General features: G+C 35.7%; 1 protein-coding gene and 1 pseudogene across 2 annotated transcripts in view; both read right to left on the minus strand.

The window, feature by feature from the left end:
• Positions 1 to 26,644, minus strand: part of FAF1 (Fas associated factor 1) — a 481,294-nt gene that overhangs the window by 166,608 nt on the left and 288,042 nt on the right. The window lies entirely within an intron of this gene.
• LOC309842473 lies at positions 112 to 21,650 on the minus strand (annotated as a pseudogene). The gene is made up of 2 exons: positions 21,640 to 21,650; positions 112 to 880 (listed from the first exon to the last, which is right to left on the minus strand). The product of its transcript is annotated as an uncharacterized misc_RNA (transcript).

The raw sequence follows: 26,644 nt of genomic DNA on the forward strand, positions 1-26,644 counted from the left end.
TAGAGTTATAATCCAGATCCATTTTGACCGGATGACAGAAATAACTTTCCTAGGTTATGCTTTACAGACATCACAAATACCTTATAATAATGTAAATGAAGTAACTTTTCCCTAAAAAGGTGAACTTGAGAACTTCACTCTTTCAGGACGTGCACTTCTTTGCGGACTTCCTGATGGGGAATGAATTCTCTTTGGAGGTGGAGATCTGGACTTTGGCTGCTTCTTGCATGTAGTGAAACAGACCTGGATCTTGACCTTGACCTTGGCCTCGACAGGGATCTTGATCCTTTTATAGAACCAGATCTAGATCTTCTGTGTGAAGGTTGATGTTGAAAGAGACACAGATCTTGATGTCTGAGGAAATGCTGATCTTGACTCCTTTCCTTGCTCCTGCTACATGAGCAAAAGTATCACCTACCTCTGGATCTTAAATGTTATCTAGACCTGTGACCTGCTTCTCCTCTATTGGCTATAACGATGAAAATCACAAGCATAATGTCCCTTTTCACCACACTCACAGCATTTATCACTGGGATCAAAGGAATGTTGGGCAGGTATTCTATCAAAACTAGATCTCCAAAGCATGCCTGTTGATTATTCAACTCTCCTTCAGGAACCACAAATCACTCTCCCATCCAGCCCTTACACTGCATCTTCTGCATGTCTAGATCTTCAAATTCCACAAAGGCAAATCCTGGAGATTTTTCACAGTCCACGGTTCTGAAGGGACTATAATAACTGAAAGCTCTTTCTAACTCTCCTCTGCTGACACTGGTTCCCAGATTACCAACATACATCTTGGTATTCTCCTCCATACCACCTGTAAGGTGATATGATGCCTGGCCTGCTTGCAGTGTCCCGGGAGTGAATAATAGAGAAGCTGTAACATCGACTCAGTAGTCAAAGGTCCCAGCAGTCTTAAGTTTTTATTTTAATTCCAGCACAGTCAACATACACATTGTTATATTAGTTTTAGGTATACAACATAGTGATTCAACAATTCCATACATCACCCAGTGCTTATTACAATAAGTGTACTCCTTTATCCCTATCACCTATTTCACCCATCCTCCCCCTCCCCATCCACCTTCCCTCCCATAACCATTCAGTTTGTTCTCTATCATTAAGAGTCTGTTTCTTGGTTTATCTATTTTTTCTTCTTATGTTCATTTGTTTCTTAAATTCCACATATGAGTGAAATCATATGGCATGTCTTTCTCTGCCTGACTTATTTCACTTAGCATTATACTTTGTAGCTCCTTCCATGTCAGTGCAAATGTCAAGATTTCATTCCTTTTTATGGTGAAATAATAGTTCACTGTATATATATGCCACCTCTTCTTTATTCATTCATCACTCGATAGACACTTTGGCTGCTTCCATAATTTGGCTATCATAAATAATGCTGATAAACATCGGGGTGCATGTATCCCTTTGAATTAGTACTTTTGTATTCTTTGGGTAAATATCCAGTAGGGCAATTGCTGGATCCTAGGGTAGTTCTATTTTCAACTTTTTGGAGAAACTTCATATTGTTTTCCAGACTGGCTGCACCAGTTTGCATTCCTACCAACAGAGTAAGAGGGTTCCCCTTTCTCTATATCCTCACCAATTCTTGTTTCTTGTGTCTTGATATTAGCTATTCTGACAGGTGTGAGATGATAACTCATTTTGGTTTGCATTTGCGTTTCCCTGATGATGAGTGATGTTGAGCATCTTTTCATGTGTCTGTTGGCGATTTACATATCTTCTTTGGAGAAATGTCTGTTCATGTTTTCCGCCCATTTTTTAATTGGATTATTTGGTTTTGAGGTGTTGAGTTGTGTTAAGTTCTTTATACATTTTGGATACTAACACTTTATTGGATATGTCATTTGCAAATATCTTCTCCCCTTCAGTAGGTTGTCTTTTAATTTTGTTGGTTATTTTCTTTGCTGTGCAGAAGCTTTTTATTTTGATGTAGTCCCAAACTTTATTTTTAGTCAAGGTCATTTTTCATAAGACAAAAGAATAGTGTTCCAGGAAACTGTAACAGACCTAAAATAAAGTTAATCATATATATATCTCCACTTCCCCATCCACCATCAGTGTGTCTGTTACTTTTCTAATTAGAATTAATACTTCAGTTTACTAATTCCCAGGGAAGCACTCTATAAATCTCTTTTGGAAGGTACCCTGGAATAGTGTTTGCTGAAGGCATTAAAAAGAAGTTTCTACAGATGGTAACAATGTCATTATGTTTTAATCATATTAAACCACAATATCAGATTGTTATAGCTAAGGAATCTACAATATATGTAAAGCACCTCGCACAGTCCTTGGCACACAAATGGTTAACTCAGTTAATTTTTATTACCATTATGATACATTACCCAAAGAATCTGCCTAGTTTACCCAACACAATTAAAGCCAAATATGCCTACTCCTACTGAAGTTTTTAGAGGGTCAGATATTAAATAACTAATTTGAGGTTTAAATTAAACTTGGGAAAATATGAGCAAATATGAATACACATCACTTTGGTCAATCTAGAGGAATTAAAACAATATTAAATAGACCAAAGAGGGTGTTTTTCTTTGGTGTTCATGAAATGACACATTTGTCTATTTAGTGTAATGATGGTATCATGTTTCTTTCATTACTTTAAAAATAAAATAGGGTCTCCATTAGCACAGTGAAAACACTTTTGGTAACTTTTGGGGAAGTGTGAACTTAACTGATACACAAGGAAACCCAAATATCTGTAAATTCATAGAGACCAACCAAGGACAAAACAGTGGGTTGGTCATAACCACAATTCGAACATGTGTTATAATCAAGCTAATTATCTGAAGCCAAATATTGGAATGAAAAAGGCAAATGTCACATGATTACACATGTATTTTCAATCATGTGAGGTGTGTACTCTCATGTAGATTATACTGATAAAGATCATTTGTATTTGATTATTTTTTCTTTAGTCTGGTTAGAGGTTTTTAAATTTTTTTTTACTTGGGGTATAAGCCTTGCCACCTTATTCATTTTATTTTATTTATGTTTTAAAGTAATCTCTATGTCCAATGTGGGGTTCGAACTCACTACACTGCAATCAAGAGTCCCATGCTCTACTGACTGAGCCAGCCAGGTGCCCCCTAGTTATTTGTTAGTTTGTTTTGGCATCTAGATGTTTTGGCATTGTCTCTTACAAATGCTAGAAAATCTGATTAATAATAGTTTTTAAAAGCAAAACTATATAATTCTATCATCCTGTTCATCATATTCATCAACATTTGTGACAACTGGCTCAATTGCTTTCATTTTAGTACAAACAAAAGCAAAGCTAATTTGGATAAGAAGCACAGGCTAAATTTCTTTTCTTTTCTTTTTTACATGCTAAATTTCAAGTCACGGTACATTCACAATATTTTTCATTAAAAAAGTCCTCCTCCCCCACCCTAAAATCCTCTGATAATGAAACAATAATGATGGTAAATGTCACTGACAATAAGAAGCAGTATAGTATAATGGAAAGACTTGGACCAGGAGCCAGAAAAATCTCAATTCAATTATTTCCCATCCTCCTGCACTTGGGGAAGTCATTTCTCTATTCTATGCCAGAATTTTCCATTTATTGAGGTGAATAATCCCTGCCTTAACTACCTCAACAGACTTGTTTTTTTAGTGTTATGTTAATCACTATACAATACATCTTTAGTTTTTGATGTAGTGCTCCAAGATTCATTGTTTACATATAACACACAGTGCTCCATGTAATATTTGCCCTCCCTAACACCCACCACCAGGCTCACCCACCCACCACACCCCTCCTCTCTAAAACCCTCAGTTTGTTTCTCAGAGTCCACAGTGTCTCATGGTTTGTCTCTGTCTTCAATTCCCCCCCTTCACTTTCCCTTTCCTTCTCTTAATGTCCTCCATGTTATTCCTTATGTTTCACAAGTAAGTGAAACCATATGATAATTGACTTTCTCTGCTTGAATTATTTTACTCAGCATAATCTCCTCCAGTCCCATCCATGTTGATGCAAAAGTTGGGTATTCATCCTTTCTGATGGCTGAGTAATATTCCACGTATGATATGGACCATATCTTCTTTATCCACTCCTCAACTGACTTTTGAAAGGGTTATATGTATTAAGGTAAGTAAAAGCTGGCTTTTGAACCTACTGAATGGACAGAAGACCTGTTATCTTTTCAATGATCATTATTTTTAGGACCTGGAGAAAAGAAATGATTATTAGATTCTACTGTGACTACTTTTGCCTAATAGCCTAATCATGTTAAATTAAAAGATATACTTTAGGAGAAGCTGGAAGAAACTGTTCATTAAAAGTACACAGTATTTAGCGTAATCTCCTCCAATCCCAATAAAGTTGATGCAAAAGTTGGGTATTCATCCTTTCTGATGGCTGAGCAATAGTGAAATAAGTCAAACAGAGAAAGTCAATTATCATATGGTTTCACTTATTTGTGTAACATAAAGAATAACATGGAGGACATTAGGAAAAGGGAAACATGAAGGGGGAGAAATCAGCGGGAGAGATGAACCACAAGAGACTATGGACTCTGGACAAACTATGTCCAGACTATGGACAAACAGCATTTTAGAAGGAAGGTGGATGGGGGGATGGGTTAGGAATTTCTGAGTTACTATATGCCCAGTGTGGATTAAATAGAAGTCTGTCCTAAAGGAACATAAAAACAAGTTAGAAAGTTAAAAAGATGCACATAGCTACAGGCACAGAAAAAGGAATACAAGGGAATAAAGATGGGGCAGTCTCTGTGGGGCTAGCAACCCCGTGGAAGGGACAATAGTCACTCAGACAGTGATTTCATGATATAATAGAACTCGTAACCTAAATTCACATGAAAGATATGAAGTCAGAAGGCTGAGGCTCTAGGCTGGCTGAATCACTCGATTGTCCCATGACCATGGACAAAATCACTTAGAATTTCTGTATTTCTTATTTATTATTTAGAGGGGGAATAGTATAAAAGAACCTGTTCTTAATTCACAAAATAGGGTAATACAATTTGTACTCTCTCACAGAGTTGGTATTAAGATCCAATGAAACTGAGATAATGTATGTGAAACCAAATGGTTATATAATTTTAAAGGATCCATACTACTATCATTGAGGTATTTATTTGGTAAGGAACTGGAAAAAAAAAAAGATTAGGGCTGGTTTGTTTGACTTTATAGTTGAAGGGGGTTACCTTAAAAAATTTAAATTTGCATACATTATGTTAGTTAATTAACCTATACATAATGGTAATCTCTCAATCACAAGATTGCTTTAACCTAATATAATGAAGAACAGTGACTCATTTGCAAATCTATTTCAAGGCTTTATTCAGTTTTTTCCCGACCATGTTAGACTGTAATTCTCTGATTTCCATGATCGCAGATGCAGAGATTCAAAAGACTCACAAATTCAAAATGAAATCAAGCCAAAATTCTTTTATTATTTAATACTATAGATTTAAATAAATAAAGCACATCTGAGAGTATAATCTTCTGAATGCCTAGGGATGGAGAAAGGTTGGGGTAAAAGAAATTTCATGCCTAAAAATCTCACTGGCCATTATATATATTAAATGGGTCTTAGGTTTAATTAAATTAAACTATTTTATATATATTATATATTTATAATATTTAATTTATATACATATATACATAAATGGGTTATGTTGTTGAAAGGCATGGGAGATATACAGATATCTATCTATCTATATTTATTTATTTACAAAAACTTTCTTTTCTTAAAGTGTAATTTTAGGTTTATAACAAAATTGGGAAGAACAGAGATTTCTCCTATACTCCCTGTCCCCAAACAGGCATAATCTCTCCCATTATCAACATCACTCACCAGAATGGTGTTTTTTTTATGGATAAACCTACGTGGACACATCATAATTACTCAAAGTCCATAGTTTACATTAGGGTTCACTCTTCATGTTGCACAATTTAAGGTATAATGGTATTTATCCACTGTATAATATCATACAGAGTTATTTTCACCACTCTAAAAATCTTCTGTGCTCTGACTATTCATCTCCACCTCCCCTCACTGCCCTTGGCAACCACTGATCTTTTTGTCTCCACAGTGTGTCTTTTCCAGAATGTCATTCGAAATTGGTCTCTTTCAATTAGTAATATGCATTTCAAGTTCATCCATGTCTTTTCATGGCTTAAAATCTCATTTCCTCTTAGTATTGAAAGAAATTCCCTTGTCTGGATGTACCACAGTTTGTTTATCCATTCGCCTACTGAAGGATGTCTTGGTTGCTTTCAGGTTATGGCAATTATGAATAAAGTTGCTAAAAATATCTTTGTGTAGGTTACTGTATAGAACTAAATTTACAACTCCTTTGGGTAAATAGCAAGAAGCATAATTGCTATATCATATGGTAAGAGTATGTTTAGTTTTCTAAGAAACCACCAAATTGTATTCCAAAATGGCTGTAACATTTTGCATCTCTACCAATAGTGAATGAGAGTTCCTATTGCTCCACATCCTCACCAGCATTTGTGATGTCAGTGGTCTGGAATTTGGTCATTTAATAGGTGTTTTTCATGTGTTTGTTTGTTTTTTTAAAGTGAGACATAGGGGCAGAGGAAGAGGGAGAGAATTGTTTTTAGAAAATTTCATTTATCTAGAGAGAGAGAGCGTGTGCGCACAAGTGAGCGTACAAGCAGGGGGAGGGGCAGAGGCAGAAAGAGAGGACAAAGAGACTTCCTGCTAAGCAGGGAGCCTGAAGTGAGGCTTGGTTTCAGGACCCTGAGATCATGACCCGAGCCAAAATCAGATGCTTAAGTGACTGAGCCATTCAGGCACCCTGGGAGAGAGAGAGAATCTTAACCAGGCTCTTGTCCAGCATGGAGTCTGATGCTGGGCTTGCATCTCACAACCCTGAGATCATGACCTGAGCCAAAATCAAAAGTTGGATGCTTAACATACTGAGCTACCTAGGCATCCCTTAATAGGTAGTTTTTAAGTTTGCATTTTCCTGATGACATAAGATGTGGAACATTTTTTCATATGCTTATTTGCCATCTGTATATCTTTTTTGGGCAGATGTCTGTTAAGGTCCTTGGTTCATTTTATAATTGGGTTGTTCATTTTTTTGTTGAGTTTTAAGAGTTACTCATAATTTTAAAGATTTAAAAAAAATTTTTTTTATTTGACAGACAAAGATCACAAGTAGGCAGAGAGGCAGGCATGGGGGCAGGGGCGGAAAGCAGGGTCCCCGCTGAGCAGGGAGCCCAATTCAGGGCTCTATCCCAGGACCTTGAGATCATGACTTAAAGCCAAAGGTAAAGGCTTTAACCCACTGAGCCACCCACTGTGCCGCATGAGTTCCTCATATATTTTAGATAAAGATCCCTTCTTTATCTTTTGTAGATCTTTTCTACCAATTTGTGGCTTATCTTCTGATTCTCTTGAAAGCAAGGACTTCCAAAGTCTTGAGTGTCTTGAGTTTGAATTCACTTTGGGTAGTTATTGTTCTATTATTTATGCCAATCAGTATTTCATATCTCAAACCTCAACTTCTTCTTTTTTTTTTTTTTTTTTTGTTCTTGAGTATCTGTTTATTTTTTTTTTTAATATTTAACTTTTTATTTTTTATAAACATATATTTTTATCCCCAGGGGTACAGGTCTGTGAATCACCAGGTTTACACACTTCACAGCACTCACCAAAGTACATACCCTCCCCAATGTCCATAATCCCACCCCCTTCTCCCAAACCCCCTCCCCCCAGCAACCCTCAGTTTGTTTTGTGAGATTAAGAGTCACTTATGGTTAGTCTCCCTCCCAATCCCATCTTGTTTCATTTATTCTTCTTCTACCCACTCAACTTCTTCTATAAAAATGGGTAACATTTCCTTTTCTAAAAGGCTTTCTGTAAGATGGCTTTAATAAGAACAGATTTGTCAAATAGTATATATCCAATTAGTAAATACTCCTAAGGCCTATTTGAAGTTTTGGGTTTTGTTTTTTTTTCTTATAGAAAGAATTTGGTATTATCTTAGGAACATATTAACTATGCCAATTATTTCTAAAATGTGGTTTAGAGACACAGGTTTTTTGAGATCCTTTTAGGGGTTCCGCAAAGTCAAAATTGTTTTCATAATAATACATAGATGGTATTTGACTTTCTCACTGTTTTTACACTGACAGTGGAAAAGCAATAATGGTGGGCAAAACTGCCATATTGGTACCTTAGCACAAATCAAGGTAGTGACATCAAACTTTGTGAAGTCTCCACTGCCATGTACTCACTGTGAAAATGCCAGTTTAACTTAAGAATGTTCCTGTTAAATCAGAAAAAAATATTACTTCTAATTAAACTTGACTCTCGAGTACACCTCTTCTAATATTCTCTATATGACAAATGGGAAGTATGTATAAAACTCCTGTTGCATGAAGAAGTGTGATGGTTTTGCTGAGGAAAAAGCACTTGTGTAATTGTTTGACTTATGTGCTGAACAAACTACTTTTTTCATAGAACACTATTATTACTAAAATGACTGGAAGGCAAACTATGGTTATTTGGTTGGTATTCGTATTTGGCAGGGTTTTCTTCCAAAATGAATTAAGCAAGCCTGTTCCTTTAAGGAACAAGTCTGGAAGTATTAACTGTCCATGACAAAATTTGAGTTTTCAAGTAAAAAAATCTCGGAAAACTTATCAGCCACCAGAAATGTCACAGATTCCTAATGCTTAAAGATCTTCCTTTCCTTTTTTTTTTTTTTTTAAAAGATTTTGTTTTGTTTTGTTTGTTTTTTGAAGATTCTATTCATTTGACAGAGAGAGAGATAGCAAGAGAGGGAACACAAGCAGGGGGAGTGGGAGAGGGAGAAGCAGGTTTCCTGCATGGAGCCCAACATAAGGTTCAATTCCAGGACCCCAGGATCATTACATTACCTGAGCTAAAGACAGGTGCTGAGCCACCCAGGCACCCCTAAAGATCTTGTTTTCAAGTAATCTCTACACCCAACATAGGGCTTGAACCCATAATCCTGAGATCAAGAGTCACATGCTCCACCAACTGAACCAGCCAGGTACCCCTTAAAGACTTTTCTGATGAGATTGGTGGTACTATTAACAGGTTATTTCTTATACATATATTATATAATGGAATAGGTCAATGTTAGAAAATCTGCGTAACTCAGAGGACCAATACTCTCCAAGTGAACAATGAATGCATGATGTTATAAAATTACGTACTGATAAAGGATCTAATTAAAGTGGAGGACAGACCAATGAATCTTACTGTAACAAAGTACAAAACGTATATTGATCTGGCTGCAGATTCCACAATAAAACTAACATTTGAAGAACCATCACTTTGAGTTCTGGCTTATCAAAGAAGAATAACCACAGTCATCTGAAAAGACTATTAAAATACTCCTCCTTGAGAGCAACCCACATGAATGACCTCTCAGATCCCTTCTAGCTCTCATAGACTATGATCTTAATGCATTACTAAGAAGATTCAGTTCAGTGGCCTGCAGGATCCTTGCCCTGAGTGTGATACACTTAGTAACACAAACTAAAAATTATAAAACTATAGCTTCACTATTTGTATATTTTTAAAATGATTTTATTTATTTACTTGAAGACAGAGAGAGACAGCACACATGCATGAGTGGGGGAGGGGGCAGAGGGAGAAACACACTCTCCGCTAAGCAGGGGGCCCAATGCAGGGCTTGATTCCAGGGATCCTGGGATCATGACCTGAGCTGAAGGCAGATGCTTAACTCACTGAGCTATCCAGGTGCCCCATATATCTCTTAAAAATTAGTTTGTAAAATACAATTGCCTTGTGTTTTAAAAATATTAATTTTAAAATATTAAGCATATTGATATAGCTGATATTAAAATTAATAAAAACATAAAATATTAACATAAGAAAAATTTTAAACCATATTTCAAGCATGTCACTAGTATAATTAGTTTAGTTCCATCTAGATTTGGGAGTCTTACTGGGCATCAGCATTGAATACAATCATTGCAGTACAATGAAGATACACACACACATATCACTAAGTATTACTTTATTGAGGTATAACTGACCTATAATAAACTATACACATTTTGAAATATATAATTTGATATGGTTTGAAATATATGTACAAATACCATGAAATCACTTTGTAATTTTAAAAATATTTTAATAATAATTGCTATTATTGTGACTTAATATATACTGGTATTATGTGTGTGCTTTATATGCATTACTCCACTTAACTGTCACAATACTCTCCCTTGATAGGTATTATTATAATCCCCATTTTAAAGATAAGGACACTGAACCTTACATAGATTAAGAAGCTTGCCCAAGGTCACATAGCCACTAAATAGTGAGCCAAAACTCAAACTCAGAAAGATTTATCTCAGAGGCATTTACAATAATTCAATCAAACAACTATTAAGGCTCTACTGTATGCTGTCTGAGGGACTGATAAACTGTAATTACATTCTTTGGCTTAATCAAAATAGTTACTCCTGGATACCATCAATTTGTCAGGTACTATATTTTAAGTGCTAAATATATGTCTACCATATATGACAATCCTGCAAATTAGAGATAAATATGATTGCATAGATCACAAAACAGCCTTGGAGGGGTAGAATAACTTGTCTAAGATTAATTAACTACTAAGTGGCAAAACAGATTTTATTCCAAAAGCCATGGAGTTTTAACTATGCCACACATTTCTGACCAACCCACAGCTTTTTATGAATAAGAAGCCCTAAAGATAACTAACTCTTGGATCACCCCTTTAAAATTTTCAGATGCTCACTGTTCAGTCAGAGAGATTAAAGTAGTTAGAAGCCAAACTGAATCATGAAGCTAAAGTTTCATTTACTGCCAAACAGAGTGCAAATCAAAAAAAACTTATTTATTCACAATCCAAGTTTTTTTTTTTTTTTTTTAAATCACTTATGTGCTAGAGGTGTCACAGAGCTTTAATTTGTGGCAGGTTGAAGCAAGCTTATTAAGAATGTTAGTTACCAAGTGCACATTCACTTGTCTGGGCTAGCCCACTGCCACATTCTTGTAGCAGGGTTAAATAGCAGTTTAGTCACCTCATTAAAAAGAAAAAAGCACACTGTTAAAAAGGAAGTGACTAATAATACTCTGGAACCAATGGAATGGAATATTATAAGACATGTGGAGGTCAAGATCAATTATCTACAAAACTCCTGTGTAAACAGCTCAAAAACTGTGTTCTCTTCCTGGCCTTGCTGTATTAGAGCCCTCAACTGATTTGGCAAGTTGGTAAGGTTTAATGAAATAAATATCAACAGTAGCAAATTCTGAGACTTTCTGCTATGTACAAAAATAAGAATGCTATCATGCAAGCAAGCTGAGTTGAAAGAAACAGGGATGGCTGCTGTAGATGGCTTCATTTTATACTCACGTGGTATTAGAGTTGTAAAGGTCTTTGGATTCATCAATTGCTGATATCCCAACAAGGAGACCACAGATTTTTTTTTTTTTTTTTTTTAAAGAAGGCACCACACCCAGCATGGAACTCAATGAGGGGCTTGAACTCACATGAGATCCAAGAGTTGGATGCTTAACCAACTGAGCCACCCAAGCGCCCTAGAGACCACAGATCTTTAAGTCTTAGCTGAAGTTAAGTGCTGCCGCCATATTATGTCCATCAAGCATCCTTTGCTCCATTCAAAGCTAGTAATGGGACTCTACTGAGAGTTTATTGCCAGCCTACTCTTAAGCATCTTCCATCAGTAGCCCCATCATCTCTAATAGATTCCAAATGAAAGGCAGTTTCTTCTCACAAGAAGATCTAGTCTAATACTACTATTTAAGATATAGAGAGGTAAAGTTGTTTGCCCCAAGTCACAGCTTAATGATAGCACAAGCATGTTTTCTTGACTCTTAACCTATTCTTCAAAGATGTTATAGCTAGTTGCAAAGTACTATATTTTGTTTTAATTATCCCAAATTCCTAAAACAAATTTTTTAGAAAATTTATATGAAAATAATTTAAAATGCTCCTGACTTGTTTGTTTGTTTGTTTGTTTTAATCTAACAAACACAGGAAAAGATGTTCAACATGATTAATCATCAGAGAAAAGCAAATCAAATCCACAATGAGATACCATCTCACACCAGTCAGAATGGCTGGTATCAAAAAGACAAAAAATAACAAGTGTTAGCAAGGAAGTGGAGAAAAGGGAACGCTTGTGCATTGTTGATGGGAATGTAAATGTAAATTGGTACAGCTACAAACAAACAAACAAACAAATAAACCAAACATCTAAAAACAGAAATGCCTTATGAGCCACCTCTGGAGATTTACCCAAAGAAAATGAAGACACTAATTTGAAAAGATATAGGCACCCCAATATTTATCGCACCATTATTTATAATAGCCAAGATATGGAAGCTACCTAAGTGTTCCTCAATAGGTGCACGGAAAAAGGAGATGTAGTAAATATATATACAATGGAATATTAGTTATAAAATAAAATAAAATCTTGCCATTTGCAACACGAATGGGCTTAGAGGGTATTACATTAAAAGAAATAAATCAGACCAACAAAGACAAATACCAAATGATTTCACTTATACATGGAATCCAGAAACAAAACAAAGGAACAAACAACAACAACAAACAGATTCATAAATACAGAGAACAAACTAAAAGGAGGGGACTATGGGGATGGCTGAAATAAGTGAAGAGGATAAAGAGGTACAAACCTCAGTTATAAAATAAATCACAAGGATGAAAAGTACAGCATGGGGAATATAGTCAATAATACTGTAATAAATTTGTATGGTGACACACAGTAACTACACTTATGGTGAGTATTTTATAATGTATATAATTGCACACCTGAAACTAATACAATATTAAACGTCAACTATACTTCAATTAAAAATTTTTTAAAAAGAAAAAAAATAGGGGCGCCTGGGTGGCTCAGTGGTTAAGCCGCTGCCTTTGGCTCAGGTCATGATCTCGGGGTCCTGGGATCGAGCCCCACATCGGGCTCTCTGCTCAGCAGGGAGCCTGCTTCCTCCTCTCTCTCTGCCGTCTCTCTGCCTGCTTGTGATCTCTCTCTGTCAAATAAATAAATAAAATCTTAAAAAAAAAAGTCAGAAAAATAAAAAAATAATAATTTGAGACGGATCTTTGAGGAAATGATTGCCAAAATAAATAGCATTTCCTAATGCAGTGGTATGCAGAAATGTCTTAGCAAAGCAACGTTTTTGTGGCACTCTTGGATAACCACACTCTAAATTGTAAGCTATATAAGCTGGGTACCTTGGGTCCTCAGTGAACATTTGCAGAGGTCAATTTTCAATAAAAAAAACAATTGCATTATAATACTTTTAATTTATTTATTTGGTTCCACTTAGCCAATAGTTAATGTCATATGTGAATATTCCCAAGATGTGAACTGTAGCTTTGACAAGTTGTAAATTCTAAATAACATACTTAAATTGCCTCTTTGAACAAAGAATAAATTTATTAAAAGTTTTGAAAATATTTTTAAGTTTACGTTGGGATTCTTGAAAACAAGGAGAATCACCTGATGATACTTTTCTACATTATAACTGCCCACCTTCATACTTCCTGCACTGGTCCAACATTATCCAGCATTCAATCAAAGAGAGATTGCTCAACACAAAAAAGTTTTCTTTTTTTAAAGTCTTCTATTAAAAAAAGAATAAAAAAAAATAAAGTCTTCTATTGCATCCCAGCTCCTAAAACTACATTATACCTTATGGAGATAAAAATTTACCCACTGCAGCAGAATTAACAAATTTTCTAAAAACGATATACTTTTATAAAACTAAACAGACAATAACAACATTCTTGCATTTTTATTTGATTCTAGTAAGTATACTAGACAATATTCTTAAGTCCTTCAGAATACTAGAGTACTTCTGAAAATTAAGTTATATAAGAATTTAGCCCTATCAGACCAGCCTAATACTGCCTACTGGTATAATTTCTCTCACACCCATTTAGCAAGAATGGTTAGATTTACCTCCATAAAGACACTAGCTCAGGCAGGCAGACTAGTTATTATTTGCAAGACAACTCAAAGCCAGGGAAGCTATTTCAGTTGGAGGGGGAGCATGAACCATGAGAGACCATGGACTCTGAGAAACAAACTGAGGGTTTTAGAGGCGATGGGGGTGGGGAGATGGGTGAGCCTGGTGTTGGGTATTAAGGAGGACACGTATTGTATGGAGCACTTGGTGTGGTACATAAACAGTGAATTTTGGAACACCGAAAAAATAAAATAAGATTAAAAAAAATGAGTGAAGAGTTCTGTTGTAAAGTCTGCTACTTTGCACAGGGGCCAAAAATCCATGCAGTGAATTAAAATGGCACTTGTTTTCTCAGTTCAATCTCTCTACAGCTCACTCATTTAATTGCTTATGAGCACCCTCTGGTGGAGGGCAGAAAAGAGAAAAGAAACCATTTTAAAAATCCACTGCTTCTGAAAGCCACAGGACAAGTGAGGGGAAAGTTATCTGAAACATGCAGATGTCTCTTGAACTTGCTCTTCTTCCCCATAATTACTTATAATTTAGAACTAGTTGTCAAGCAAGTTATATGAACCATATAGTTACCCAGAGTCTATAACTTAATTATTCAATAAACATTTATGTTCCCATTATGTCAGGCACTTGGATACAGATAACCTGGCCTTGGATCCTGGCTTTGATATTTAATACATTTCTCAGGGAATGACCCTGACCTCATAAGACCCCATTTTCCTCATGTGAGTAATGGGAATATCATCTTTATTGACAGCATTAAAAAGATGGTAAGTGAATAAGTGCCAAGTGTAGTGGACTTAAATTAATTTTGCAACGAAAACAAAAACAAAAAGCACACATTTTGCCTTTGGCTCTTTGTCAGGAGATAGAATTATCATATAGGTGTTTTCAGATGCAATGCCCACTTATTTCTGTCTTTAAGAATTTAAGCCTAGGTGATAGTATTGGTATCAGATAAATGTTTAATAACACCTTAATGTCAACTACATTTAACTTAATTGATATGTGTTCTGAAACATACATAGAACATCCCAATATAATACTTAAACTTTTCTACTTCAAAGGTATCCAGAAGATGTTGACTAATACTTAATAAAATATTTTCTTCCTAGGTGAACAAGCTAAGCTTATTTAGGGATTTCTTACCTACTCTCACGACCTTTTATGACATTCTTCTAAGTATCACCCAGTGAGGAGTATGCTTGTTTAGATATATTTTGGCTCTGAGTGCACCTGAGAGCACATCTCTGACATTCATTACCTGTTTATGACAGCTTTTTAAAAAAAAGATTTTATTTATTTATTTGAGAGAGAGTGAGAGCGAGAGAGATCACAGATGGAGAGGGAGAAGCAAATTCACTGCTGAGCAGGGAGCCTGATTTGGGGCTTGATCCCAGGACCCTGAGATCATGACCTGAGTCAAAGGCAGCCCCTTAACCGACGGAGCCACCCAGGCACTCCTATGACAGATTTTTAGAAGGACATTTTACAAGGGATGTCCAAAAGTGGAAACTTGATACAGTTTTCCCATTTAATTCCTAAGAGATTAACTTAACCAAGATTGAAGGAGAGGAAAACAGCCTGCAGCGAGTAGTGAGGTGGGGTTGGAAGGGGGTGGATGGGAAAAAAGTGCTCCTATCTGCTGCAGTGACTGTGGGAGACTAGTTAAGCCTACTTTCAGCTTAAATACATTTAACCAGCCAGTAAGCTGCTCCTCTTTTGTCACCACCATTAAACCAAATCAAGAATTGTTCTTTTATGTCTTAAGGCTGCATTGCGGCCCTTGTAAGGCTTTCTCCCATCAATGCTGACTATGGTATGATTCCATGTGTATAAAAATATTGGAGGGCTAATACACTGAAAGAACACTGTACACAGATAAAAGAAGGTGGATTAAAATTCTAACTCTGCCTCTTATTTATCATGTGACCTTGATCAACTCTCTTCTCTTAGCTTTATCACCTGTAAAATGAAAACAAAACAAAACAAAACAAAAAACCATGACTAGGTGATTTCTAAGTTCCTTCATCTCACTCTGAACAATTTTTTCAAGGCCACTGCCTACGTCTTTCTAGGCATTATCCCTTCACTACTTTTTTGTACTGTATACACATTTGTTTACTCATTGAACCAAAAATATGCCTTGTACTTACCTACTCCTGGGCTTTTGCTCATGCCATTACTCTTGCATGGGTTTCCCTCCCCATTCTTTTCTACTTCTGTTTCATAGGTACGTTAGGATTGTATGAGAAAGGGATCATCTGAGCTTCAAACCTCAGCCCAATCATGCCCTTAAAGCCCCTATAACTTCCTAATCTCAAAATTTTCTCTGTTCTCTAATATCTGTTTGCTTTTTTTTTTTTTAATTTAATTTTTAAAGTAGGCTTTAAGCCCAGTGTGGGACTTGAACCCACAACTGAGATCAAGAGTCACACACTCCACCAACTGAGCCAGCCAGGTGCCCTCAAAAACATCTGGTATCTTTCCGTAGTCAATCACACCTTGTGAAACTTGACCAAATCTTCCAGAAATAAACATCTTTTAGTCAGTCAGTTCCTGAGGGAGGACCAGCATCCCAGGTGAAAGCTGAGTAGGAGGCAGTGCGGATTTTATAAACAGAGGTCTTACATAGGTAGGTCAGGGTCTGGAATAAAGTGGTGAAAGCCTGGCCCAGGAATTGGACCCAACTGAAAGAAAGGCCAAATATCTAGGAATCAAAACTCTGTTATCCTACATTTGTGGAACGCTGTCCAGACAGCTCTAAGGCAGCAATACTGTTTCAACGGGTGCAATGGATTAGAGGACATACTGTTCCAGGAGACAAAAGGGAGAAAAAGCGTCCCAATGAATAAGGAAGCAATCTCACCCCCCAAAATGCACTCCCATGTCTCCTCAATCATTCTGGGGAAACCTGTGTCACCATAAGACAATTTCTTTGGCAATGACTGTCACTGTACTTCCTCAGAGAGGTATAAAAGCAGAGTGATTATGATCTTAACTCCAAAGTCACACTGCCAGTATTTGAAATCCTGGCTCTGCTGGCTAATAGCTGTATGACTTCAGACAACTCTCTTATCTTCTCAGTTCCTCAATTCCCTCCTCTGTAATGTTTCTAAGTTGTAAGATTGTTGTGAGGATTAGAGAGAGAGTGTATATGTAATATATATATATATATATATTTGGTAGGGATTTTGCTATATAACTCTGGTGAGTAGACAGAGAGTAGTAAACTTGTCTTAAGTAGAGTACAAAATGCAACGTTATTCCTTCACTTAACTAATAGTTACTGAGCATCCACGAGGAAATCAGCTGAGTGCTAGGGATGCAGCCAATGAGGAGGAATTTCCTTTTGATGAAGTTAATAATCATTAGTTTGTGAATAAAGTATATACCATGTTACCTCTATTTTATCCTGCTGTATCTGATCTTTGTTATCTCCTTAGTGAGAATGTACCTGGCATAGTTTGCCAAGTCCCATTTCATAGAAAAGAAGAAATGAGGTTCTTATTTTTAACTGAAGATCACAAAGCTAAAAAATACAGCAGAGTCAGGATGAACATGTTATGTTGACTCCTACCTAACCCTTTTTATTTTATTTTTTTAATGACATCACCTTCACTTTAAATGTGAGCCTACTGGTTAGCTTGTTAAGCCTCTAATTTATTGGGGATGGGAACATGGTAAAGTTAAATTATAAAAAGAACTTAAAAGTCTCTAGATATCATTAGATCACCTGAAATCATAACTCTATTTCAAGGCACAGAAAGGCAATGAAAGAAAGAGAGCAGTGTATATTGCAAAATCTCAACTATTTTTTGCACTGTTAGCTTCTAAAGCCTGGACATTTGTAAAGAAAAATTATACTTTAACTCATTTATACTTCTCAGGTCAGGCAAACCTAGTCGTTATGTCATTTGGATTATTTTTAAGTAAGTTGAAATATACTTTAAAAATACTACTGTCAAAGAAAATAACAATGGCTTGTGCTTGGAGAGCAGATGGAAAAAGGTTTATCAAATCTTCACCTCAAAATATAGTACTGCTATACCTCTCCAAAGAAGTATATGCAGCAGTGTTGTTATGATGGCCTGCAGCTCATTCACATATATTATCCTGTTTCATATGGGTCAGTCCAATACTCTGAACACTTTTCAAAGTAACTGAAAACCAAACTTTCAAACATTAATTGTGAAAGTATTCTTTCCAAGAAGATAATGTAATTTTCTATACAATACTTGAGATTTCATACCATAATGGTTTACCAAAACAAAATGAAAAAAAATTTTTCTTACCAAAACTACTTAAACAAATACCAAAAAGAAACATGTTAAAATAAAAACAAATACCTGTATTCCAAAAATTTATATTTTGTGACAATTATTTTTGTTGTTATTATTTAATTAGGCTTATGAAAATATCTCTTGGAAGGTATTTAGCAGTTTAGGTTAAATGGGTAAAAAAAATCTATCTTGGGTGCAGCGTGTTCAGGTTATAAAAGCACCAGTGCTTATTTTATCTCCCCACAAAGTGTTGCTGAGATAATTACTGCTGACAGCTTTATTCAAGGTTCATTTCACTTTTTCTGCTATTTTTCTCTGGTTAGAAGTTCAACAGAGCCCATGGGAAGCCACACCCCTCACACCTGTTAGGCTTCTTCATGTTACGGAGGGCCAGTATGGACATGTCACTTCAAATTAGCATTGTACCAGGGCGCTAACTGTGACAATTACTTATCACAGGTTTAACTTAAAAAAAAAAAAATTAAAAAAAAAAAAGTAAGTTTCTAATTCAACCACAAAAACAGTGTCACAGAATGTAATTTAAACCTGTAAAAGCAGGTTGCATAAAGAACTTTCAGAGAGTTGCAGAAAAGGTTCCCAGAGTTGTGCTTTGTGCTATATCTGAATTATGCAAGAATGCTCTGCAACTGAACATTTCCTTTAAAACAAAACAAAACAAAAAAAGTAAATAAGGATGAGCCAGCAATTAATACTTTAAGTGTGGGCCTCTCTAAGTTTTCTTCATGGTTCTCTCTCAAGCTTGAATATGTGATTCATTTTGTTGATTCTTTTTGAGTCATGTAACTAATTCAAAACCGAAATATCCGGTTAAAGCAGCTACTTCCAGATTTACCAAAGGAAATACATAGCTTTAAAACCAGGTAGGAAGGAAGCATTCTCTCCTAATATTTGGGGATTTTTTTCCCCACTTAAAACCAGAAAATTATCATTAGAGAGGGCAGACATTAACATAAAAAGAAAAAGGAAAAACCTCACACTCTTAAATGTGTTTTAAGCTAGTTATTATAAGCCCCTCTGTTTCAAGTACAAAATAATCTCAGAATTATGCCACCTCTGAAAGACCTGGGATGGTTGGAGGTGGCTAATATGAACTGCTGTGAGGCTAATTGTGGATCTTGAGATAATTACTCTCTCCTGATAAGTGATTTTAAAAATACATAAAATGGTCTTTTACTCCATTTTTACTTCAATTTGTATTCAAGGAAACACTGAATGATGAGGGTTAGACTCCTGATACTTCACTATTTGCTGCTATTATTTAGATGAAGACCCAGAAAGTCTAGGAAATAAATGTGTTCATATCATAATCAATGCTAATAGGCACTAACAAAACATAATGAATGGATCTGCATTCGTCATACCATGCACAATTTCACTAACAAATGCCTAATGTCCATTACCTGGTCTAAGTTAAAAGGAATTCAGTGTTGTTTCACAAACACAAATCCATATGCATACACACACTAACAACTTGGCTGAAAGATATAAGCCAGAGCTTGTAGAAATTAACTTTGAAATAGAATCTAGAAGTATTAAACACTCATGAAAAGCAAAGGACAAAATAATGACATTGAAGAGGAATTCAACAGAAGTAATTGCTTGTTTATAGGAAACCATATCCATTGATGACTCCATTGTAATTCTGTATGGCAACATAATTTTAGTATCTTAATAGTTCCACAAAATTTTAAAACCATCATATACATGGATAGTGCATTAGAAATGTACAATTTTTCTCAAGCCAAAATGCAGAAGGAGAAACTTATGAAAAAAAAACCCTCAAGATATTTTTCTAACATTTATAATTTATTAACAAAATTGTATCAAGTCAACATGAAATATTGATGATAAGAATCCAGAATCTTATTAAGACAAGCTTTTTACCTTATTCTATAATCGTAACATAGTCAAAAAATCAAGATCGAATCTTTGGTTAGAAGATTTGGTTAGCCAGCTTTTACTTCAAACTGGCTCCTCATTTTAAGTATGATAAAGACGTTCTTTTAGTGGAAAACCTCATAATTTTAGAGAGCTACAGTATTAATCAGTGGTGACTTTAGCTCATCATAATGACAGAATCTTCAAGTATGCAGGGATACATCTCAAGCCTGCTTTGTATGCATAAAGAGTACCAATCAGCCATTTGGCACATATCTAGTCAATAGTGGGATGCCATTTACCCCACAATACTGTGGAACTCTTTGGATAGCAAACATAGGAGCTCTGGATATTTTTCCAGCAGCATCTAATTCCTTGGCAAGTTATGCTAACAGGCAGTTATGCTAACAGCTTTAGTTGTACCACATGGACATAGTGCTGCTGTGCATCTTGTCATGGCTTTTCCTCCTGGGAAACACAGAGTCTGAGTATCAAGTTAGGCACAGCACCATAAATGGGTGCTATCTAGAAAAAGAGAATTTCACTTCAATGGCTAATCCATGCTTGGCCCATTCCAGTCCTGTGGTTCTTCTCCTGCTCAACTCCTATGTCCTTATTGTGAAACTTGAGAATTCTTGATTTGTGGTTCAACTTTGCCTATGTCTCTGTTTAGGTATTTGACCCTAAGGCCCTTAAGGACACAAGCTGAATCTTATATTCTCATTTACAGCCTGGAAAGGGCTTGGCAGGTTGCTTTGATAGGCCTGCCACATAATTAATGTCTATGAGTTTAATTTACATGAGTACCTTGCCTACTTTCTTCACCAAGGTAAAATATGAAAGATACTTGTAATTTTCTAGAGAAATATATAATCTATCTAGGGGGAAACAAACAAACAAACAAACAAACCCTGGAAACCACTCCAAGGTGAGATAAGAAATACTAAAAAGTATCATCAGAGTGCTGATTGACCTCTAGGTCTGAGTGAAAAACTTAGTTAAGGTCCAAAAGGACTGATGTAAGATAGCAGGTTAAGTTTGGTTCAGTAGTAACCGATGACCTGAAATCACCAGTCAAAATAAGCAAAATATAGACCACTCAAAGCCAACATCAACATAATCTGAAATTGAACATTTTCATTTTTTGATAAAACATGCTATTCTTTCATATTTAATGTTTCTGTATAATTATCTTTGCATTCTAGTACATTTCATCTCTATGGATTTCATAGGAATTAGAGTATTCAAATGTCATTTCAACTCTACTGTGTAATATATGATGGCTCAAATTTATGAGGATACATAATGTAGCTAATAAAAACATTTTCAGATAGGTATAAAAACTATCCACTAATATATACTATACATAAAAAATACCATAATACACTGTAAATTACAACTTACCTGGGAGTCATAATGCATCAGCATTATTTTACTATTGTGTTTTTTTAGGACTCACACTGATAAATACAAGAACCAGTGAGTTCTCTAGATCTCTCTAGATACATGTGCATATGTTTAGTCACTGGTTAACTGGATTCTTGTACACACGCACACACCAAGAATAATTTTTTGTATTAAAAATGGGAAAATCCTCAAATCCAATAATCTTTCAAGAATATTTTGACACATGATAAAATAATGCTTTATTCCTGAGTCAAGCATGCTTTAGTGGGCAAATTCATACCTGCAGTACTTATTTATGTCAATGCCAAAAAAAAAAGTATAAAATGAAAGCCATGCTGAGTATTAACTCTTTAAAATAGACAGTCATTTTTTAAAAATATTTTATTTATTTATTTGACAGAGAGAGAGAGAGATCACAAGCAGGCAGAGAGAGAAAGGGGAAAGCAGGTTCCCTGCCAAGCAGAGAGCCTGATGTGGGACTCGATCCCAGGACCCTGAGATCATGACCGGAGCCAAAGGCAGTGGTTTAACCCACAGTGCCCGACAGTAATCATTTTTGTGTGCTAATTATAAGCCTTATTTTCCAAATACTCCAAATACTAATCAACCTGTAACTTTGAGCTGAATAAACTTACTGAAAGTACTACAGTAAAGAAAAAAAAAAAAGAGAACCTTTAATGTGAGATAACAAAATGTTTTAGTGAACTAATTCATTTTTAGTGAAAATTTTTTTTCCAGAAGCCAGGAATAAATCATTTTATACATTTATTTATTTGTTTGTTTGTTTATTTACACATTATTTTGTATACAGTAATGAACATACAGTAATGTCAAAAACACTTCTTCAAAGCAAAACAAAATATCTGGAAATCTCTCAGCAAAGTGGGAGCAAGAAATGATGAGAAGGAAAGCTTTGAAATTTACCTATTTTTAGTTGATTCATTTGCTAAAGACTTATGCATTAGAATTGTATAAGATCAAAGAATTTAAGAGTTAGGGGAAACCCTGGAGTTGGGGGTGGGAAAGATGATGGAGGGAAGAAAGGATTCCAATATTTTTTAGGCACTTAGTTACTATATACCAGGCACTCTAAATTCCTCTACCAACTTCCCATTAATACGGGGGTTCTATGAGATATGTATTATTACCTTTGTTTCAGGAAACAGAAGTCCCAACAGATAATTGCACCTGGTGGGGTTGAGATTTAATTCTAATTCAAGTTGTTCTAAGTCTAGAAAGTATATCAGTTCACTTATATGAAAGAAACTAACTTTTGTTTAGCCAGACAATCCATATTCATTAACACATTCCATCCTAAAGTCTCTAATATTCCCTTATGACAGATGAGAAAATATAGACAGTAAAATTAGTAAAACTGTCTAAAGCTACTTTCAGATCTTCTAATTACATGGTCACATGTATGTTTTCTAACATAACTCATTTGTCTGCTAAGGAAACCAAAGTCCAGAGGACTCACATGTCTTGCCCAAGGTTAAACAGGTGGCAAGTTCAGAAAGACTATGAGCTGGGCCTATTTGCGTCAATGTATCATATCATATCTTTTTTCCCCACACTTTGTCATTCAAGATATTCACACATTTCATCACTGCCTAATGTAAAAAGCCTCTTAAATGATGTCATATGAAATCTACCCCAGCTAAAATGACATTCAAACTTACTTAGCATAATAATGATAATACCACTCAAACTGAACCTTTTCCAATATCCTAACACTAAAACTTTTACTCAGTTATGTGCTGGGAGGAAAAAAATACTATGCTATAGCCGGTCTTGGGTGAAGTACATTTAGGAAGGAAGGATAACAAAAGCATCTTCTTTGTTTTACCAATCCAGGGCACATCCACTAAGGTGGGTTCTTGGTGGCTTAAGAACAAGTAGGCTGCCATTTGGGACACACAAAGACAGCTCAGAGACAAGTGGCAGTGATTAACTCTCTACCAGAGTGGGATGTCACTGGGGATACTGTGAGGAGAAGGGAACATGGCTCCTCTGGGGAACCTTTGAGACTATAACCGTGTATACCTGAAAGCAGTGGTAGTCACAATTGGGCCCAAATGAGAAGCAGCCTGGAGTTTCTTACAGATTCTACCCTCATTCCCCAAATCTTCTTCTATGGCCTCATCATCCTCAACTTTCTAAGTCCATATTGTACCATACTGTACACCTTAGTCTCATTAATATTATCTTCTCCTACATCATGACCCTGTTGCTCTTATCATCTCCCAACTACCTTGAGTCTGTATTGAGTTTCACTCCCAAAGAACCTAAAGTATCAACTACCTCAACAGATACACCAAACCTGAACCAACCCCTACAAAGTAAAGAGCACTTGAAGACTTTGGTAAAGGATATTCTTTCATTTTTATTGTGGTATTTAAGGGACAATGTTCCATTTTGACTGTACTTTAGAAAGTTCAGAAATTTTAGCTCAGGTTGAAAAATTTCTCACAGATCAGAAGATAAATGGTAATGCGGTGGTATAGCCAAACAGAAAGGTCATGTCGTTCCATGGGAGGCTTTCTGGTAGTCAAGTCAGAAGAACTGGTTTCTAGTCCAGACTCTACGACTTAATGACTTTCTAGTGTTTTTACCAAAGTCAAATACCTCTCTGAATCTGTTTCTTTATTTGTAAGGGAAAAACAGTAACTCTTCTGCCTGATTAAGAGATTATGAAAGAGAGGAACTTGGGTAGCACAGTCAGTTCAGTGTCTGACTCCTGGTTTCAGCTCAGGTCATAATCTCAGGGTCATGAGATCAAGCCCCAAACTGGGCTCAGCACAGAGTTTGCTAAAGTTTCTCTCTCCCTCTTCCTCTGCCGCACACCACCCCTCCCGTGAGCTAAAATAAATAAATCTTTCAAAAATTATGAAAGAAAAATGAGTTAGTCTACATGAAACAATTTTAAAACTGAAAAACAGATTAATGGTTTTATTCCTTCAACATTTACTAGGCTCAGCCTATACACAAATAACATTAGCATTATCTTAACTTTAACTTTCTGTATACATTCACCTTGATTGCGTTATAGGGCCTCAAAGTAAAACTCAAGTGCCATATAGTAAGTAGATAGGCAACAAAAAATCTGGCCGTTAAGCTGATTTTGATGATACAATAAGAACCCTAACTAGCCAAAGTCAAATGCACTGTAACTCCGCCCTCTCCACAGTGCCAAGATCCTGCAGCTGACCTCAGTCTTAACAACAATAGTAGAAGGAATCCACTACACAACATGACTTTGACCCCACACATCTTTTCACTTTAAAGTCTGACCATTCATTTCTTCTAGTCATGCTTCTCCTCTTATCATCATGTCACTAAATATCAAGTATCTGTCTACAGACAGAGAGATAAAAAGAACAGTATCACTGCTTTTGAGGAGCATACAAACAAGTAGTGAAACGTATTTACACATAAGAAGTGTAAAAAACTAATTTTACCAATGTGGTTAAGTTCCCTAATAGAACAAGAAGAGGAAATGCCTAACTTTGCCTGAAGACTTCAAGGAAAAATGTCACAAAAGAGTTCCAGCTGAATTTAAGAAGGATAATTTGACTAAGGAGCAGGTCACAAGGAGTGCAACCACTAAGGTGATTTCTTCTAAGGAAGATGAGAAGGACATGATATAAACAATGGCAAAATGGCAAGAGAGAAGGCAACACATTTAAGAAACAAGTAAGTTAGTGTTGTTGGAGGGCAGATAAGGTACAAAATAATGAGAGATACAGGTAGATAAGTATGATCATGAAGAGTTATGTATGTACCATTAAGGAGCTTAGACATCATCCGATAGAAAACAAGAAATTTGAAACAAGAAGATAATATGATGTAAATATATCTAGCAAAGGTATTTACACTGAAGAAGGGAGATGGACTAGGAGGCGTAAAAGAAGGAGACTTGAAATAGATATGGGAGAAAATGATGAGAATCTAAATAAACTATGGCAAGAATGACAGAATGACAGGGGAGACAGATCAATGGAACAAAAGAAGGAGAGCTGAAATCATAATAATTCTTGCTATTTGCTTGTATAATTCTAATATCACAGCAAAATTTTATAATTATAACCTATAGCAACAAGAATCTATCTGCTTGGGTATAATGATATCAACTCCCTAACTTCCTTAGTGTGTTAAATTTTAAGCTGTTTCCACATATATAGTCTTATTCAAACCTTGCAACAATATTGGGTAGTTTTAAGAATGGAAAATTGAGGCTCAGAAACATTTATTCATTCAACCAACATTTATTGAGCACCTATTCTCTTAAAGTATTAGATACCATGGTGAATAAAAATAGACATCTGTCCTTGTGGAACTTACAGTTTAAAGTGGGAAATAATCACTTAGATAAAATATAAAATCACAACTGTGGTAAATGCAAAGAAAGACTGGCTTCTATAAATAAATGGTTGATTTGGAAGAGTAAGTAAGAATTATAAAGCATAGGTCTTTGGGAGAGTATGTCTGTTTCAGGTGGAGAGACAACATTTGTAAAGGCTCAATGATGGTACATTAGAAGAACTCACAGAACAGTGCAGCTAAAAAACAAGAGACAGTATAATATAACTAAGACAACACTAAAGAAGTAAGCAGAAATCAGACTATGCAGGGCCTGGTGAGTTATGTTAATGATTTTGGTCTTTATTTTGGATTTAAACAGAGAGACCACTTGAGCATACATATTTATTTTTAAAAAAGAATAATCCTGTTGTAGTATTAAGGGAAGGGATATAGACTTGAAGGGAAGGGAAAGTGGATACAAGAGGCCAGTCTGAAGGCTTTTGCAATAGTCCAGATTCAAAAAGTTGGTATCTTGTATTAGGTGGTAGCAGTGGAGATGGAAATAACGGAATGAATGAGAGATATATAGTACTAAATTTGACAATAATTGAATATTTCTATAAAGCCAGCAAGGGAAAGAGAGGTACCCAGAGTTAACTCCTATCTGACTTCTGAAACTGGATGGACAGTGATGCCATTA

Source organism: Mustela nivalis (assembly GCF_964662115.1).
Source record: "Mustela nivalis genome assembly, chromosome: 10".
NCBI classification, from domain to species: Eukaryota; Metazoa; Chordata; class Mammalia; order Carnivora; family Mustelidae; genus Mustela; species Mustela nivalis.